Source organism: Suncus etruscus, chromosome 6, assembly GCF_024139225.1.
Source record: "Suncus etruscus isolate mSunEtr1 chromosome 6, mSunEtr1.pri.cur, whole genome shotgun sequence".
In the NCBI taxonomy this organism is placed as follows: Eukaryota; Metazoa; Chordata; class Mammalia; order Eulipotyphla; family Soricidae; genus Suncus; species Suncus etruscus.
In genome coordinates this window covers 79,626,190-79,645,603 of record NC_064853.1, presented here as the reverse complement: position 1 = coordinate 79,645,603, position 19,414 = coordinate 79,626,190, and the positions used below count along the sequence as shown (strand labels likewise).

The 19,414-nt window shown below is 35.5% G+C and overlaps 1 pseudogene; it reads right to left on the bottom strand.

The window, feature by feature from the left end:
* Positions 1-16,224: 16,224 nt before the first annotated feature.
* On the bottom strand, positions 16,225-16,321 carry LOC126012285 (uncharacterized; annotated as a pseudogene).
* Positions 16,322-19,414: the final 3,093 nt, after the last annotated feature.

The window sequence follows — 19,414 nt, the reverse complement described above, 5'->3', positions numbered from 1 at the left end:
TCCTGGACCTGTGCAGATACTGAGATCTCTAGATACAGAGGTCTGATTTTATCATCCAGGAAGGAGCAGAAGCCTTCCAAACACCATGAAAGCACCAAGAGGAGAGTAAATGAACCTGAACGGAGTCTATAGTTAATCCCATGACAATATACTCCAAGGGTGGAGAAACCCCATATCTCTTAGGCCAAGTGAATTCCTTTTCGAATGACCCTAATATTTACTGTGCCATTGCAGGAGGGGAAAAAAAAGGCAAAAAGCACAAAACATTTTTTTATTTTTTTATATATATTATTTTTAAATACTCATTTTTTTATTATTTATTATTTTTATTTACCTATCTACTTCTTGTCAATTTCCTTGTTTTGGTGTGGTTATTGAAGTTGTTGTCCCATTTATATTTATGTTTTTTCCTTCTTTTCTTTCTTTCTTTATGTGCCCTGCCATGTTTTTTATCTCAAGACCATGGCTATTTTTGTGGTGCTTATCGTTGTTTTGTTGAAGTGCTCAATGGATATTTGACACTTCTTTTTGTACTGTTGGGGTGTTTTATCTTATTTTTCTCCTTTGTCTCTCAAACCGATTATGAGAGCTTCTAGAAGGATTCCACCCATTTTCGGCGTAATAGACTTTTACCTCAGTTTATTACTTTTCTCTTGTTCAAACAAAACCACATAACTTGAACTATCTAGTCCTGCCCCTCAGTTAGAGGGGGATATAAGGGAGGCACCAAGACCAAACAGGTGCAAGACTACTAAGTAGTAAACTAGGTACAGCGGAGACCACATTTTCTAGCAGCCGGGTGTGAGGGAGGAGGATATGGGAGGTAGGATGAAAATGAAGGTGTAGGGAGGATAAATCGGCAAAGGGAATCCCCCTGATTTTATGTAAAAATGTACCTAAAATATTATTGTCAACAATATGTAAGCCACTATGTTCAAAATAAAAATATTAAAAATGTATATATAATTGTGTCAAAAATTTAATTTCACCGAAAAGTCTATACATTTTCGAATTATCCTTAATCCTGTTTCTCATTCCAAAATTTTTTTTTATCATCAAGCTCAACAGATGACTCAATTTTGAATTCTCTCATGTATTAGTTAATTTATGGTCAATGCTTCCATTTTACTGACAAATTATCAGATGCCAAGATACTCTTATATGGCTTTCACTTCTGAACTCTCACCTCAGTCAGGTAATAGAGTTCTCACAATCCAAAACTCTACAATTGAGTATATATTCTTCTCATGAATTCCTATTTATCCTCTATAACAATTCAAGTGTCAGTTCCTGAAATACACTTTCTCTGTGCTCTATCTTCTAAAGCAAACTAATTATTTTTCTTTAAAACATTTTATTTAATTAGGTAATTAGTCATATTGCAAAGTTTTAGTCTTTTACTCTAGATAAAACAATCTTTAAGGGCATTAGCATGTCCTAGGCCTAATGATTACTAAACACCCAGCATGTATACATTATTTGTCTAATAGTAAATGAACAATTAATGTTTGTATTATGAATAAATGGTGGGACACAATGGGAAGAAATTTATTACCAAATCTCTCTGAATAATCTAATGGTTCAATCATTGACCAATGTTCCATGAAGTATCTATATTGTATTCAAGTTTATGATTTACTCTGTTTCTTCTTACCTTCATCACTATTCTCTCAGTATCCAGTGCTTTTTCACTCTGTCAGTTCCTTTTTATGCCATGCAGAGATCTATCCAGGTGAACTCAAATGAAAATAATTGATTATAAAAATGACTCAAAGAAAATAAACTAAAACTTTTGGGTCTCACTCTCAAATCAGCTTAAAAAGACTTGGAACTTTGGACACTAAAATCAAGGGAATATTTGGAATTAAATCATTTAATATGCTATAGTTCCTAACTTATTATTTTCTGTTTATAAATAATAATAGTTATTATTAGAAATAATAGTTCTTTTTTCTATACTCTAGAGTCTTCCTAGTTCTATTATCTAAACCAGTGGTCCTCAAACTATGGCCCTCGGGCCACATATTGTATTTGTATCTGTTTTGTTTCTTCATTGCAAAATAAGATATATGCAGTGTGCATAAGAATTCGTTCATAAGTTTTGTTTTTACTATAGTCAGACCCTCCAATGGTCTGAGGGACAGTGAACTGGCCCCCTGTTTAAAAAGTTTGAGGACCTCTGAATTCTAAACGGTCAGCAATTACCATAACAAATAAGCATGAGAGTACCCATTATTTTAAATAATATTCATTATTTTTCCTTAGATTTAGTGATACCTATAGGATATTACTCCAAACTTTAACTTGAGAAAACTAAAGCTAGGTTAATTTACTTATTCATCTTTATTACTTCCAACTTTGTTTCTGTTCAAAATAAGAGAAAGAATCAGAAAAATGTCAAGGAAAAAAAGCAGGCTGTGAGGGGATGGGGAAGGAAAACTGGATATTGGTGGCAGGAAATATACACTGATGCAAAGTGATGTACATTGTATGACTGAGACTCAATTATGAACAATTTTGTAACCACAGTGCATAAATAAAGTAATAAAAAAAACATTCATTTTGATCCCTTTCTTTACTATTTGACAAGGTAGAGTAAAATTCTTGAGTACAACATGGAAAGTTTCTTATTTGTACTTTAGAGCAGAAATTTTCAACAGAAGATTATATGGCCCCTGTGGACCTCAGAGTATTTAGAGTGGGGGAGGGGAAGTACAGGTGAAAAATCACATAAATGACAGGAACTATAGAACAAGAATAGGGAGAAAAACAGTAAACAGAGAAAGGGAATATAGGAAGGAGACAATTCAAAAGGGGACACTATTAGAAAAGGTAGAGAAGCACTGGTATAGAATAGTACCATGGGAAGAATAAATACTCTATACATTGATGAAATTGCTGGAGTCATCAATAGTGTTATTGATAAGATGAATGAGAAACCACAGAGTGAAGGAGGCAGCTAGAACGACCACTAACTCCCTTCTTTTTAGTCCACTATTATTACCAGTGAAGAGTTTCAGGATATCAAAGTTTACAAAAGTTGCTATGGCTCCAACAGAGTAGGGACATAAAAATTCTGCCAGCTCCAGGCCAGAGAGGGCGCTAGAGGTAAAGCGTTTCCTGCCTTGCAAAAGCTAGCCTAGGACAGATAGTGGTTCGATCTCCCGGTGTCTCATATGGTCCCCCCAAGCCAGGCGCAATTTCTTAGCGCATAGCCAGGAGAAACCCCTGAGCTTCAAATGGGTGTACCCCTCAAAAAAAAATCCTACCAGCTCCACGTAGGCAACTGTCAAGGTGCACTTGAGACCCACTGTACCAGTGCAGCAATGGAATTGTTTTCCTATTAACTAACTGAATTTAGGGGGGCGATGATTCTTAGTTAAGGTCAACTTACTTTCTGTGCAGGAAAAGTAAAAGTAAATTCTGATCTCCATATGGGTTTGTCTACTTTTACAAAAAAAGAATGTTAGGAGAAGGAATACAGTGAAAGTAAGAACTAAAAAGTCAAGTCAATTATCACCCTCAGTTGTAATATACAGTCAACTCCAAAATATATAATGCAGAGCGTGTTTGTGTAAGTACCTTCTCCAAGACTTAGGCTGAATATAAGACATAAATTGTACCCTATACAGAGAAGTTGCCAAAGAAAGAGAACATTGAGTTCTGGTGGTCTCTGTTCAGGGTTATGGACAATTTAAAAACTAACATTCTTTTGTTTCTGCAGATCACAGAGAGAAAGGTCCCCAGGATAACTTCATATTTCCCATATCTTAGTCCTTGACAAAGTTTTTCTTTACTCCTTTTATACCCTAAATTCTTTGTCTACCCACTGCTGGGCTGTTATTCAGAGGTCTGGGGTCTCTTCTGTCACCTTCATGGGTAAGGCCAGATCAGCAGCATCAGCGTGTACTGGAGTCTTAAAGGGTCGTTATCATTCAGACTCATTTGCAGTGCTCACCAAACCTGAAAAATTAGAACATCAGCACTCAGGGGTTACTTCTGGCTCTACGCTCAGAAATCGCCCCTGGCAGGCACAGGGGACCATATGGGATGCCGGGATTTGAACCACCATCCTTCTGCATGAAAGGCAAACACCTTACCTCCATGCTATCTCTCTGGCCCTACACAATTCTTTTCTTATGAAACCCTCTTGGTGCTGGAGATATTTACTAATGTTTTCTAAGAAGTAGTTCTCCAGTTTGAACATAGAATGCAACACTGGAATTTAGCATAACTTTGGACTGGCAATTGCTCCTTAAAACACAGGGCTAGACTTAACTCACAGAATTTCAGGTGAGACCCAAGAATCTGCTCTCTTCATAAAATTCCAAGTGATAATGCTATTGCATGGGGGGTGCAATTTGAGGTCTACTATAGCACTGCACAACCAAAGAAAAATCCATCTTTTGTTTTTAACTCTCTAAACCCCGAGGTTCAAATAGAAAGTATAACCAAAAGAAAATGGAAAATAGTCATAACTTGGAAGATTGTTTTATGCCTGACTTTCCTTTTACATGTATATTGTTGTATGCTATGCCTGTATATTTTCTTTAATGTGCCAATTTCTCCATTCTCTCTAAAGAAGTGGTTGAATGTATTGCATACTTATTCATTGCTTGAGGCTGACTTGAGAAAGGGTTTTTTTTTTTATGCCTCTGAATCCATTTTCTTTTTCACTATTTTCATCACATTGTCATCAGACAAACCTTTGCTAAACCACACTTATCTCTTCCTCTTTATAATGTTTAAAAGAGTTCTACAAGTCTTACTGGAGGTGCTAAGGTTTAGTTCTATCACCTCTGAAAGGCCAATCTAGTAAATGACACAGTGACAATAAAGACAGAGCTTTATTAGCATCAAGAAGACTGTACTCATATTCTCAAAGCAACCATTTTGTCTTTCTATCCACAAGATAGAAAAGATGAAAAGAGAGAACAGGAAAAAACATTTTTTTAGAAAGACTAGGTTGAAAACCAATGGCACCAGAATAAACAATAAATCTACAGTGAGCATTGCAAACCTAAATCAATGTGATTATGCTCCTGGGGAAAGACACATTGAGGACAATTGCCCCTGCTCAGAGAAGCTGCTGATCATTCAGATCTGAATTTCTGAGGGACATTACCATGAATAGAAAATTTCCCTCTGTCTCCTGGATCTCCTATCATCTGATTTCTCTCTGACCATTCCTCTAACTCACTCTGCTTTCTGCTTTGCTTCAGGAGTTTTGCTAACAATATACCAAACATAGAATTCACATTTTCTTTGTTTGTTTGTTTTTTGTTTGTTTTGGGGTCACACCCGGTGATGCTCAAGGGTTACTCCTGGCTATGCGCTCAGAAATCGCTCCTGGTTTGGGGGACCATATGGACTCCGGGGATTGAACCCAGGTGCGTCCTGAGTGAGGTGAGTGCAAGGCAAACGCCCTACCAATGTGCTATCCCTCCGATCCCAGAATTCACAATTTCTGTTTGCTACCTCTTCACTGCATCCTTTTAAAACTAATAATTCCTTCAAGACTCACAAGAGATGCCATATCCAACTCAAATAGATTTTCATTTCAATCACCGCTTCACCCTATCTATCACATACATTGTTGATATAGCATATAAGCTCTGGATCTTCCTTAACACAATGCTCCTGGTCCCTACCACCAAAGTTGCACAGAAGATAAAATCAGTTGTCTTTCTTCAGCATTGTCTCCTTCATGACTTCTGTTATTCAAACTCTCCAGTACCTCTTATCTATTCATTTTTATTTGCAAATCTATAAAGCCCCTTTAGAGACTGATAAGACAAAATATTTGACACCCTTGCATAATATCATTTTAATCCTGAGGATCAAGTAAAACTTAAATTTCTTTTTTATAATATCTTTATTTAAGCACCATGATTACAAACATGATTGTAGTTGGTTTTGGTCATAAAAAGAACACCCCCCTTACCAGTGCAACATTTCCACTACCAATGCCCCCATCTCCGTCCTCCCCACAACCCCCTGTCAAGCATTCTACTTCTCTCATTCTAATTAAAGAGGCAGTCACATTCTAATTAAAGAGGCAGAAAGACTGCCATTTATTTGATCTTGCTAAATTTACTCTCTATATTCTAATAATAATGCAAATATTTGCTCAATAGATCACCTATGATTTTTATAAGATACAGTAGAAAAATAAACTTAAAATAAATGTTATCTCATCAATAAGGAAGGAATCATGGCACTATGAATGTGCTAGCAACTCATAAGCAAAGTACAACTAAATAAGACTAAAAACAGAATGTTCTCTAACAAAAGAGCTACAGTATAAAAGAACAGGGCCATTTTATCAACAAGTATGGGATCTTGGATAAAGCTAAAATTTACAAGAGCAAATATTTTTTTAAAAGCTGAAATAAAGTCTTGACCTCAACCTTGTTTTTCTCTCTTCATAATTTGACATAGAAAAGTACTAAGGAAAGTGTGGAGGAGGCACAGAGGCTGTGATTAAAGTTGCTTCTCACATCCATTATCTTCTCACTTTTCATGAGCTCTAAATTAAACATCTTATTTAGAGTGTAATGTTCTTAGGAGTTTGCTGGTTGCATTTAAATGGGGATATTAATTGGGACCCTTCTGGCAGAAGTCAACTCCAATCTCCTTTTCATAGGTGGCAGCTTCTCTTGTTCCTGAAAAATAATGCAATTTCCTCTTTTCATACTAATTTTCATATTCACTGTTACTGTTCTGAAGATTGTGACCTGAGGCTATATGAGTTTAATGTATATGTAGTTTTAATATTTTGGCTAATATTTGCAACCTTCATATCCTAAATTTGGCATCTATAGAATTTTCTGCTGTTTTTGATATAAAATCAAGTTTAAAGCAGAAAATTAGCTCAAATGTATTTGAACTTAAAAATTTAAATATTTAAGAATTTAAAAAAGTAAAGGCCTCGTGTAATGCTTTGAATATATAATTAAATCTTAAAAATAATCAGAAGCTATTTTTTTCACATTAAAATGGACTAAAAATTCTTACCCATCTACTTTATCCTGGAAAAGAAAAGCCATATGTAAAAAATACATTTGTATTGTTTATGAATTACTAAAATTAATTTCATATTTACTCTATACTCTATAGATAGCACATCATATATGGGTTTGTATACATAAGATTCTCTGGTTCTCAAATTCTCTGTCTTGGACTGATAATCTGGAATAACATTCTGAGAAAGGAGTTATTTATTAGGGGCATGTTTAAAAAGTTACCTGAAAGAGATGAAAGAACATAGTCAAGAGTGGGAAAGACACACAAAAGAATGATTTCAGGTGAGATCTCAACTTTTGCCACACTTGAGGGAAAGCTCTGAGTGTAAATAACTCAGTTTTTCCCTCCTTCACAGTGGAAAGCTGAACATTCTTTCTCTTAATTCTTTAACTTCCGATAAACAGACCCCCATGCCCTCCCACTTCCACTTCTTCACCTGTGTTAGCCAACTATCTTTAAAGGCTTAAAAGTCAATCTATGAAGAATATTTAAGGTATTAGGTTATGATGCATTGATCAGTCTACGGAAAAGCCTCTTTTCCTAATGAGGGACTAAGAGAAGAACTTCCTGGCCTCTGTTCCAAGCCCTTCAGAATTTCCCCTAAGGAAAAGTATTCTGGGTCCAAAACTACCTCAACAGAAATTTATCCATCTTTCCAAATTTAGAGACACTATATTTTATTATAAATCAGGTTCTTTTATCTTCAGCTCTGATACATAATAAAATATGGGGCCAGAATGATAGCATAGTGAGTAGGGCATGTGCTTTGTATATAAAAGCCCTGAGTTCAATGCCAGACACCATCTATGGTCACCTGATCCCACCTGATGCTTAAGCATAGAAATAGGAGTAATCCCTAAACACAGTCAAGTATTGTTTATGAGTTTTACCCTATCTTTACCATTTCTGGGGCATCTGGTCCTTCATAGGAATCCCTGAGTATGGAATAGAGATAGGCAAAGTAAGAGATTAGCAGTGGGCAGGCTCCACTAGAGCCTCCCTACTCTCTTAGTGGACTCATGCAGGCCTCTCTGGTAGTGGTAGTAGGAGTTGCTGGCTGCTTTGTCTTGGTTCTGCTCTCAGGCTTTGTGGCACCTTTGGGTGATCTTCAACTTTCTCCCTGCTCTCTCAAAAGCCTCAAAAACACTAACTTTGTTTTGGTATTGGGATTTGGTTGGTGGATTTGGTGTGTTATTTGGTCACAACCTGCTGGTTCTCAGAGGTTAGTCCTGGATCTGCACTAAGGAATTATTTCTGTCAGGCTCAGGGACCATAGAGGACATTGGTGTTAAACCTTGTTGGCCCCCTTGTGAAGCTAGCACCCTGCCTACTGTGCTATCTCCCTGGCCACTATTGTTCTACTGTAACTCTCTGGCCTCAAATCTATGGCACAGCACAGCCCTTAATTGACTATTCTCCACAAGGCCTGTTCTCTTAAGGTCCCTGGAATACCTGTTCCCTTTAGCATTGGGGGGGGAGGGGGGAGCCTCTCTGTTACAGGAAAACTGGACAAAGCCAGCTCTATGTCCAAGCCTAGGCACCTTCATGTACAGAAAGTATTCAAGTTGTCACCATTTATCCTGAGTCCTGTTCCAAAGACACATCTCATTTGCATAAACCAGAGACTGTTGTGCCTAAGACAAGGATTGATTTCTACTCTGGTTCCATGGATATGGAACCCTACAACCAAAAGCCTAATTGTTCTTTAGTGTGGAAGAAAAGCTTCATACTTCTTTTGAAGGCCCACACCGACTTTTGACATGAAAACCTAATATTTGTGGCATTCCTTTCTGAAAATTAGACAGGAACGTAGTACACATCAAAAAACAAATTTTGGGGTCGGAGAGATAGCATGGAGGTAAGGCGTTTGGCTTTCATGCAGAAGGTCATTGGTTCAAATCCTGGCATCTCATATGGTCCCCCGAGCCTGCCAGGAGCCATTTCTGAGCATGGAGCCAGGAGTAACCCCTGAGCACTACTGGGTGTGATCCAAAAACAAAAAACAAGTTCTGGGATTCATATATGCTCAAATAATAAAGTTATGCCCCAGACATATATTTACATTTTTTTTTCGTTTATATTTGGTCCACCTCAGGTGTTACTCCTGGCTCTGAGCTCATAAATACCTCCTGGCTGGCTTGGGTGTACTACATAGGATGTCAGTGGTATATGATTTTCATGCACAAGGAAGGACCAAGAATGCATGGACCCCAGAGTTATGGCCCATTTGCTGCATTGCAGACAGAGTGTGGAGTTAAACCACCCAGAGAAATTGAGGAAAGGCTTCTAGAAACCAGGAGTGTTCAACACTTTAACTTCAACCCTTTAAATTAAAAAAATGGTAGTGGGAAGGATAATACTCAACATATTCTGGAAAAGAGGGAAGTTTTCTTTTTGTTTTCTGGCCTTAAGATCAATTTAAAATGTAAACTCTGGTGCTGTAATGATAGCACAGTGGGTAGGGTATTTGTCTTGCACTTGGCCAATCCAGCACAAAATCAGGAGTAACCCCTGAGCACCACCGAATGTGACCTAAAAAACAAAATATAAAATAATATGTAAGTTCATTTTACTGTGTATAGAAGTGTTACTGGGACATGACCAAAAATAGCCTTAAATGCTTAAAAACTTATGATAGTGTTCTTAGCCTATAGCTCTGAAATAAATCAATTTTATGGGCCTCAGCGGAGATGTGGCATTTCTAATCTCGCCTTTAATGTTCATACATACATCGTATATTCTGAAAGTATGCTTTGTTCATTACTGTAAAGGAACCTCAGTTAACAGCCTGCACAAATGTATGTACTAACTCATTTAGATTAACTTGTATGTGTAAGATTATTGAACTGGGACACATCTGGTTTTCTCAGGGCATATTTCTGGTTCTGTTGTCAGGAATCAATCCTGGAGAGTTTGGGGACCATATGGTATGCAGGATATTGAATATGTTTCAGCCACATGCAAGGCACTGTATTATCTCTTTGAACTTAATTATAGAAATTTTAATTTTTTTTACATGGGACCCCTTTCACAGAAGACATTTCTAAATACATATATAGTGAACAAATCAAATATTTACTACTGACACGTCACAATGAAATTCATTTAAAATAGTTAATTATGTGTTCATAACTACTCTTTAAGAAGTTAATGTTAGTGAAGTCAGATATTTTAAAATATCTTTTTGATGGACGAAAGGGATAATACAGTGAAAAGGTGCTTACCTTGAATGAGGCTAATCCAACTTAAATCCAAAGCACTACAAAGAGTAAGCCTTGAGCACTATCAGATGCTCAAAAACAAAAATAATAAAATATGTTTTCTATAAATGTATATATCTTATCAATTTTCCATGATTTGTGTGTGCTATCATAATAACATTTTTATTTTGGTAATTTTTTTGTTTGTGGACTATACTCAGAGGTCTTAGGGAGCTCTCTTTTATAAGAAAATGGACTCTCTGTCCAGGCCTAGGCACTTTTTTTTTATTTTAAATAACTTTTATTGGACCAATGTGAATTACAAGTCATTTGTAGTTATATTTAAGTTACATAGTGACAGTGAATTAGGGCCATTCGCACCACCAGTATTGTCCTCCCTCCAACCCTGTTCCCAGCATGCATCCCATACCACCCATTTTGCTCCCTGGACTGCTAGTGTAACAGGTCCCCTTTGTATTTAGCATGTTGTAGATTGTTGGAATAAAAAAAGAAAAAATAAAGCTGAGAGGAGCCTGTCTAGAAGCTATAAATAAAAATTTAAAAGAAAGAAAATGAAAACAAAAAAACAAGCAATGACAAAAAACCACAATAACAAAAAAAGGCAACAACAAAAAGAAAGAAAAAAGAGAGGGGCAAGTTTTTGTGTTTTTGTTTTGTTTTGTTTTGCATAGGCATAGTAAGTATTGGGTAAATTAGAAAGGAAATTTCCTTGGCCTAACAGATACAGGGTTTCTCCACCTTGAAGCATACTATCATGGAAAGAACTACAGGCTCTTAAACATGTTCATTGTGCTTTTTATGATGTCAGGAAATGTTCTGCTCAGTTGTGGTTGTCAAAATCGCTCCTCTGTAATTATAGATCTTGGTATTTGCACAGGTCATAAGCAAAATAGGCCTAGACACTTATCTACTTAGGAGTTATTTCTGATTCTTTGTTTAGAACCAATTGGTATTTGCTCCACAGGTGGTATAGAGATTGAATTGGGCTCAGCCGTAGATAGGCAAAGCAAACAACTAACCTCCTATAATAGCTCTCCACCCCTCCATAATTTTTTTTTTTATTTAGGTAGCATTATTACAACGGTGCCCACATTCCTAGCACTGATGTACAAACTTGCTGTACCTTTAACACAACCAAAGACTCTCTCATCATGCCCTAAGCCACTTTAAGTCCTTCTCTTTTCTCATTGCTGATGACCTCAGAAAGCAAAAACCAAGTGTTGTCATAATTTAATACTGGCAATTCCCTTGTTCTGAATCCTATAGGCAGACTGGAGATGAATGAGATCACTGGTATTTCTCCTCCCATTGACTTAGTTTAGCATCAGTTTAATCCCTTTGACTCAGTTTAACATCATATTCACTTGTTCTCCTCAGCTGAATCAAACTTCATTAATTATCCTTAGTATTGAGTATGTTCCATCTTGTATAACCACCACAACCTCTTTAGTTATTTCTCTATCTTTGGATGCTTGTTCCGTAACCTGGTTATTGTACTTAGAGCTATTAAAAACATAGTTATATATATATAACTATATATATAACATAGTTATATATATATATATATAATCTTTCTGGAAAAAATGGTTCAAGTCCCTGAGGGAGAAACCAAAAAGAGGAATCAACTGAGTCATTTAAAACTCTATTATTTCTTTTGAAGAGACTCCAACTTGTTTTCTATAAGATAGAATAAGATGACATTCCCACAACAAAATATTTCTTTTTTTTATCACATCCCCATCAACACTGGTTGTTTTAATCTTTTAAAAATGCCATTCAAACTGATGTTTAATGATATCTTATTGTGATTTTTTATTTCCCTGATAAGTGGTATCACTTTTTATACATGCACTGATCATACATATGTCCTTCTTAGAAATGTCAATGCCTTTCCCTTTTTTTATGGCACTGATTTTGTTTGTGAGTTTTATGTTAGCTTAGATATTAGACTTCAATCTGAATGCAGATATTTTTTTATGCAAGATCTCTTTATTTTATGCTGAGTTTATTTTTTCAATTCAAAACTTTCTTCATATATAATTACTTTATTAAGCACCATGGTTAAATAATTGTGCATGATTGAGTCTCAGCCATATACCATCAGTGTAGACCATCCATCACCAGGGCACATTTCCCACCACCAATACCCCCAGTTTCTCTCCTATTGACTCTCCCTCACCTGCATCTGGAGAAGGCATATTACTGCTCTCTCTCTTACTCTATTTTTATCTTCTTTTTGGACACTGATGTTTGCACTATTGCTAATGAAGGGGTACTATGCATATCACTTTATCCATTTTCAGCACCCTATCCTTGACTAGAGTGATCTGTTCCAAATATCGTTGTCACAGTGGACCTTTCACTGGCCTAACTACATTCACTGCTCTTTGTAGCATGCTTCCTACCATGGATTGGTTCTACAGCTCCTCAAATAAATTGTCTCAAAGTATTATTTCATCACTATCTTTTATTTTTTATATCCCAAGTGAGCTTATTCTGTCTATCCCACTCCCTCTGATTCATTTTACTTAGCATAATAATTTTCATATACATCCATGTATAAGAAAATTTCATGACTTCATTTTCTAAACAGCTGTGTGTTATTCCATTATGTAGATGTACCACTGTTTCTTTAACCACTCATCTGTTCTTAAGCACTTGGTTGTTTTTAGATTATGTCTAATATAAATAGTGCTGTGATGAACTTAGGAATGCAGAGGGCTTTTCTTCATGGTGATTCTGGTTTTCTGGGGGTATATTCCTATTGTGGCATAGCTGGTTCATATTGAAGCTCAATTTCTAGTTTTATGAGAAATATCGATATAGTTTTCCAAAAAGGCTGAACCAGGCTTCATTCCCATCAGCAAAGAACAAAAGTCCCTTTATTCCCACATCCACACAAGCTCTGGTTGTTCTTTTGTTCTTTTTGTTTGTCTTTCAGTCATCTATATTTCTTTTTTTCTTTTTTTTTTGGATTTTGGTTTTGTGGGCCAGATCCAGTGACGCTTTGGGGTTACTCCAGCTCTATGCTCAGGAATTGCTCCTGGCAGGCTTGGGGGACCATATGGGATGCTGGGGATCAAATCCAGGTTGGTCCCAGGTTGGCTACTTGAAAGGTAAAAGCCCTACCAGATGTGCTATTATTGTAGCCCCATCTGTATTTCTTCTTTGGGAAAATGTCTGTTCATTTCTTCTCCCAATTTTTGGATGGAGTTAGAGATTTTTTTTCTCTTTGCTAAGGAAAAATGACAGTGATGTTTTCCCCTTGAAGATGTCTTTAGCTTAAATGTCATGGAATGTATTGCCTATATTTTCCTCTATGTAACATATGGTTTCAGGTCTGATTTAATGTCTTTAATCTATTTTGATTGACTTCTTCCATGATGTTAAAGAAAGGACTGAATTCACTTTTTTTGCATGTAGTTGACAAGTTTTCCCAACCTGATTTGTTGAAGACGCTTTTCTTGTTTCACTTTGTATTTCTTGCCCCTTTATCAAAGATTAATTGATCTTAGACCTGGAGGTCAAATCTATTTCACTGATATAAGGATGTCTTATTCCAATACCATTCTGTTTTAATAACTACTGCTTTATAATACAATTTAAAGTTGGTGAAAGTGATGATTTGCATCTTCTTTTCCCCAAAGATTGATTTAGCTATTCATGGGTGTTTATTGTTTATTGCTCCAAATGCATTTCAAGAATGTTTAATTCATTTCTTCGAAAAATGTCATGACTATTATTTTTTTTGCATTTAGGGCCACACTCAGATTTCTCCTGGCTTGGGGAGCCATATGGGATTCCAGTCTGTCCTAGGTTAGCGCATGCAAGGCAAATGCCCTACCACTTGCGCCACCACTCCAGCTCCATATTCTTATACATATTACATTAAATCTGTACAATAATTTAGGAAATATTGCTATTTTAACTATGTTATCCTCCCAATCCATGAAAAATGTATATAGAACTACATTTCCTTGTGTCCTGTTTTGTTTCTTGAAACAGTGATGTGTAGTTTTCTTTGTACATGTCTTTCATCTCTTTAGTTAAGTTGACTAACAGGTCCTTGATTTTCTGAGGAACAATTATGAATGGGATCACATTTTTAATAACTCTTTATTCATTTTTATTATTTTTACAGAAAAGCCATAGAATTTTGCTTATTAATTTTGTAGCCTGCCATTTTACTATATAATTCTGTTGTTGCTTGAAGCTTTGTGCTAGAGTCTTAAAGATTTTCTAAGTATAGTATCATGTCATCTGCAAATAGCAAAAGCTTGACTTCTTCCTTTCCTATGGGGATGCCATTGTTATATTTTTCTTGCCTGATTACTATGACAAATACTTCCAGTACTATATTGAATAGAAGTGACAAGAGTGGGCAAACTTGTCTGGTGCCAGAAGAAAGGCTTTCACTTTTTCTTCATTAAGTACAATGTTAGCCATAGGCTTGTTGTAAATAGGCATGTTGAGAAAAGTTACTTAAATTCCCATCTTATTGAGAGTTTTTTTAATCATGAACTAGTGTTGGTTCTTGTCAAATGTTTTCTCTCATCTATTGATATAATCATATGGCTTTTTTAATTTTATTGATATGGCGTATCATATTGATTGACTTGCATATGTTAAACTATCCTTACATGTCTGGGGTGATCTCTACTTGGTCATGATGTAAAATCTTTTTGATAAGTTATTGGAGCTATTGACTAGTAGTTATTTGAGAATCTTTGCATCTTTATTCATAAGGAATATAGGCTGCTAGTTCTCTTTTTCTGTGGTGCTTCTTTATGTTTTAGGTATCAAGGTGATGTTAGCTTTATAGAAACTAGTTGAGATTGATTCTGTTTCTTAAATTTTCTGGAATAGACTGATACAGATTGGCAGTAGGTATTTTTTAAAGATTTAAAAGAATTCATTCATGAATTTGTCTAGGTCTGTGCTTTTCTTTTGGGGAAGCCTTTTGATTACTGTTTCAATTTTTATCAATAGTTATATGTCTGTTAAGATACACCAGATCACTTTTGTTCAACCTTGGGATGATATAGGAGTTTAAGAATCTATTTATTTCTTTTAGGTTTTCTTGTGATATAACATAAAGAGGACCAAATCTCTGATTATCCTTCAAATTTCTTGGTATCTTTAGTGACCCTCCCATTTTTGTCTGATACGTTGTATTAGTTTTTCTAATGTTCTTTGTGAGTTATGTTAATAGTTTACATTTTTATTTTATCAAAGAAACAATTCTTGCTTTTATTTTTCAGATTGTATTTTGGATTTACAGTTCATGAATTTCTACTTTAATTTTTATTATTTTCTTCTGAAAGCCTACTTTTGGTTAATTTTGTTGGCTACTTTCTAATTTTTTAAGCTGTTAAATAAAGTTATTTAAGTAGGCCCTCTCTTCCTGATGAATACTTGCAAAGCTATACATTCTCTTCCTAATAATGATTTGCTGTGTTCCACAAATTCTCACATTTTTGTCTTTATTTTTTTTTTAGGAAACTTAATTTTTTCTTTGACCCATTTATTTTTCAGTAGTGACCTATTTAATTTCCAGGTTTTAAGTTATTTCTCCATGTCTTATTTTAATTAACTTCTATTTTCAATGAGTCATGATCTGACAGTATTTGATGTAATTTTTATCTTGTTGACTTTATGTTTTATGGACAATATGTAGTCTATCTTGCAGAATACCCATGTGCATTGGAAAAGAATGTTTATCCAGTTTTCTGGGGATCAAATGCCATATATATTAAAGGCACTTTCTTTCATTTTTTTTCCCCTCAAAGCCAGTATATTCTTCTTGAGTTTTAGCTGGTTGGCCTTTCAAGGGTAATATGGTGGTGTTACAGTCTTTATCTATTATTGCTTTGCTATTTATATCTTTCTTCAAATATATCAGCAGTTGTTTTAAATATTTGCTGGCATATATGTATTGGGTGCATATATGTTTAGTAGTGTGATGTCTTCTTGATGTACACACATATTAATTTGCGTGTCATCCTTGCACAGGGGCCATGCTAATCTTCTCTGTATCATTCCAATTTTAGTATATGTGCTGCCGAAGCGAGCACCACACATATTAATTAGTGAGACATTTCCATATTCTTTTATGACCTTTTAAAACCTATAGCCGTGTCATTTGATGTTAGTACTGCCATCCTGGACTTTTTACATGTGTTGTTTGTTTGGAAAATTGTCCTCCAACCTTTGACTTTGAGTCCATATTTGTTCTGACTATTCAGATGTTTTGTTTGCAGACTACAAAATGTTGTATTTAATGTTCTGATTCATTTTGCAACACTGTGTCTCTTAATTGGTGTATTAAGTTAACTGACATTGAGAGAGATTATTGTCATAGGAATTTGTGTCATATTTTCGTAGAAGTTCGGTGTGCTTCTGGGGTATGTCTTACCTTAAAGTAGATTCTTCAGTTCTTGTTTTTTTTTTTTTTTTTTTTTGGGGTCTCACCCAGCAGTGCTCAGGAGTTACTCCTGGCTCCATGCTCAGAAGTCGCTCCTGGCGAGCACGGGGGACCATATGGGACGCCGGGATTCGAACCGATGACCTTTTGCATGAGAGGCAAACGCCTTACCTCCATGCTATCTCTCCGGCCCCTTCAGTTCTTGTTTTAAGATTGCTTTTGATTCTGTAAGGTTCCTGAGCATTTTTTTCTGATAACTTTTCTTTTAACCTAAATAAAAGTCTGGCTGGGTGAAGTATTTTTGATGGGCATTCTTTTTATTGACTTTATTTTACTATATGCACCACCTCTCTGGGCCTGGAAGATTGCTTCTTTGTAAGTATTTTCCCTTTTTTATCTTGGAGCTTTCAGTATTCTATCTCTATCTAAAGTTTTCATTATTATGACTAGGGTGTGCTTAGATGTGCTTTTATTTGGGTCTCTTTTAACTGGTACTATTTGGGCATCCAGGATGTGAGTACAACCATTCTTCAGCTCTCCAAAATTTTCAAAGATGTTGTCTTTAACTATTGTTTCTTTTTTTCTATCTGGGACCCCAATGATTCTTGTGTTGTTCCTGTTGAATTTAACCCACAGGTTGATTGTTGTCTGTAAAATTCTTGAGAGGACATTTACCATCTTCTCTTCATTTATTTTAAGACTCTTCTCCAATTTCTTCTGCTGAATGGAAATGTTATGCAGCTCATCTAACAGCTCACTGAGACTGCCCTCAGCAGCTATTCTTCTGATAAAGAAGCCGAGTGAGGTTTTCATTTTACCTACCATTTCTTTTTAGTCCTGATATTTACTTTTGAAGTTTTTCATTTTTAATCTCATAGCCTTTTGAGTCTTATGGGCTCTCTGTCTATGTTTCTTTGAGTTCTTTGAACAGCTTTAATATTTCCTCTCTAAAGTACTGATCACAGAGGTATGTAGATGGCTGATGTAGTTTGAGACTTAAGAACTAACATCTTCAGTTAAAAGGTGATATGGGGGTTTGCATTTTCCCCCATTGTGACCTTTGTAATTGTTTTATGTGTTGTGGCGGGCCTCCTTGAATAGAAGATATGCATGATCACAGAGCAAAGCAGAGCAGCCACACTCTTGCCTGAGAACACTCACCTTAGTTCAGTTCAAAAATCTCAATTCAAAAAATTTTAGTTCAACGTAGTCCTTCTGGCTAACTTTTATTTTTGGTTTTTTTTTTTTTTTTTTTTTTTTGCCTGGCTATATCACTGTCATGTGAACCCATAGGGTCTATAACCTAGAATGCTTTGCCTTTGATTTTTATTCCCTTTCTTCTACTTTCTGTTATTTGCTTCCTAATATATTTCTGTATTACTATGGCTCACCCACTACTCTTTGTATTACAGCTATTTCCCATTGGTAAAATCAATTACATCTTTATTATAATTTGTTTCAATGAGAATTCTTATTTCTTGTTTAGTTTACTCTGTTCTTGAGAGTGTGTTGGTAGTTTCAAAATAAAAGTTATTTAATACATACACACATATATTATTCTATAACTTCTACCTTCATGGCATGGTGGCCTGAAAAAGACAATTGATTTTATTTCTATTTTTTCATGACTTTTAGATACTTACAATACTTTCCATTATATTGTATATTCTGGAATATGTTCCATGTGCACTAGAGAAGATGGAACATGCAGGAATGGGTGGGTGGAGGGTCCTATAGAAGTCTATTTCAAGTCTTCTAATTCCTCTTTTAGGGCTCTTGAACTTTTACTAATGGTCTGTCTAGTTGATGTTTCCAATGATGAAAGATTTGCTAAGAAATTCTACTATTGTCTCTCCTCAGTGTATCTCCACTGATCTAGTAAGATCTATTAGCAGTTGCTTTTGATATTGTCTGCCCTTTCATTTGATGTACATATCTTGAAAACAATTATATCATGTGATCTATTGACTATTTAGCCTATATGTAAAGTTAAATTCCATCTCTTATGACTTAAATGTATTAAGTTCAAGTTCTTTAGCTTGGATGGACATTCTTTAAGCTGTCCATGTATAGCCATTACTGTTGCTTTACAGTATAGCATTGGCTTATATGACTGAATTTCAAACTTTCACTGTGTCTGGGTTTTTCATCAGAGTTGAGGTATTTTGTCTTAGAAACAATGGAAGGTTGGATTTTATTTTTAGATTTGTCTAATTAGCCATTCTATACCTTTTAATAGGAAAGTTTAGTCCATTGACATTTAGAGAAATTATTTATATATATGAATCAGTTGCTATTTTTATACAGATTTTTAGAGAATTTTGCCATATTCCACTTGCTTTTTGAGAGGAAGTGATTTAGTATTCCTTGCAGAGCTGGCTTGATGCAGCAAATGCCCTTCACTGTTGTTTGTCCAAGAATGTCAATACTGCTTTCTCAAATATGAGTGAAAACTTTGCCATGTAAGGATTCTTATTTCCTGGATATTTTCATTCAGCACTTGGATATATTATTTAACTCTACTATTGCTTATAGTTTTATTGGAGAACTTTGAGATGAGTCTTACTGTGTATAGAAGTCCTTTACTTTTGTAACTTCAGTAATCTATTTCTCACTTTGGTCCTGACTATTTTTTAAATATTTTTATTGAGGTCGTTGTGAATTATAAGTCTTTCACAGTTGTATTTCAAGTGTTTAGTGACAGTGAATTAGGGCCATTCCCACAACCAGTGTTGACCTCCCT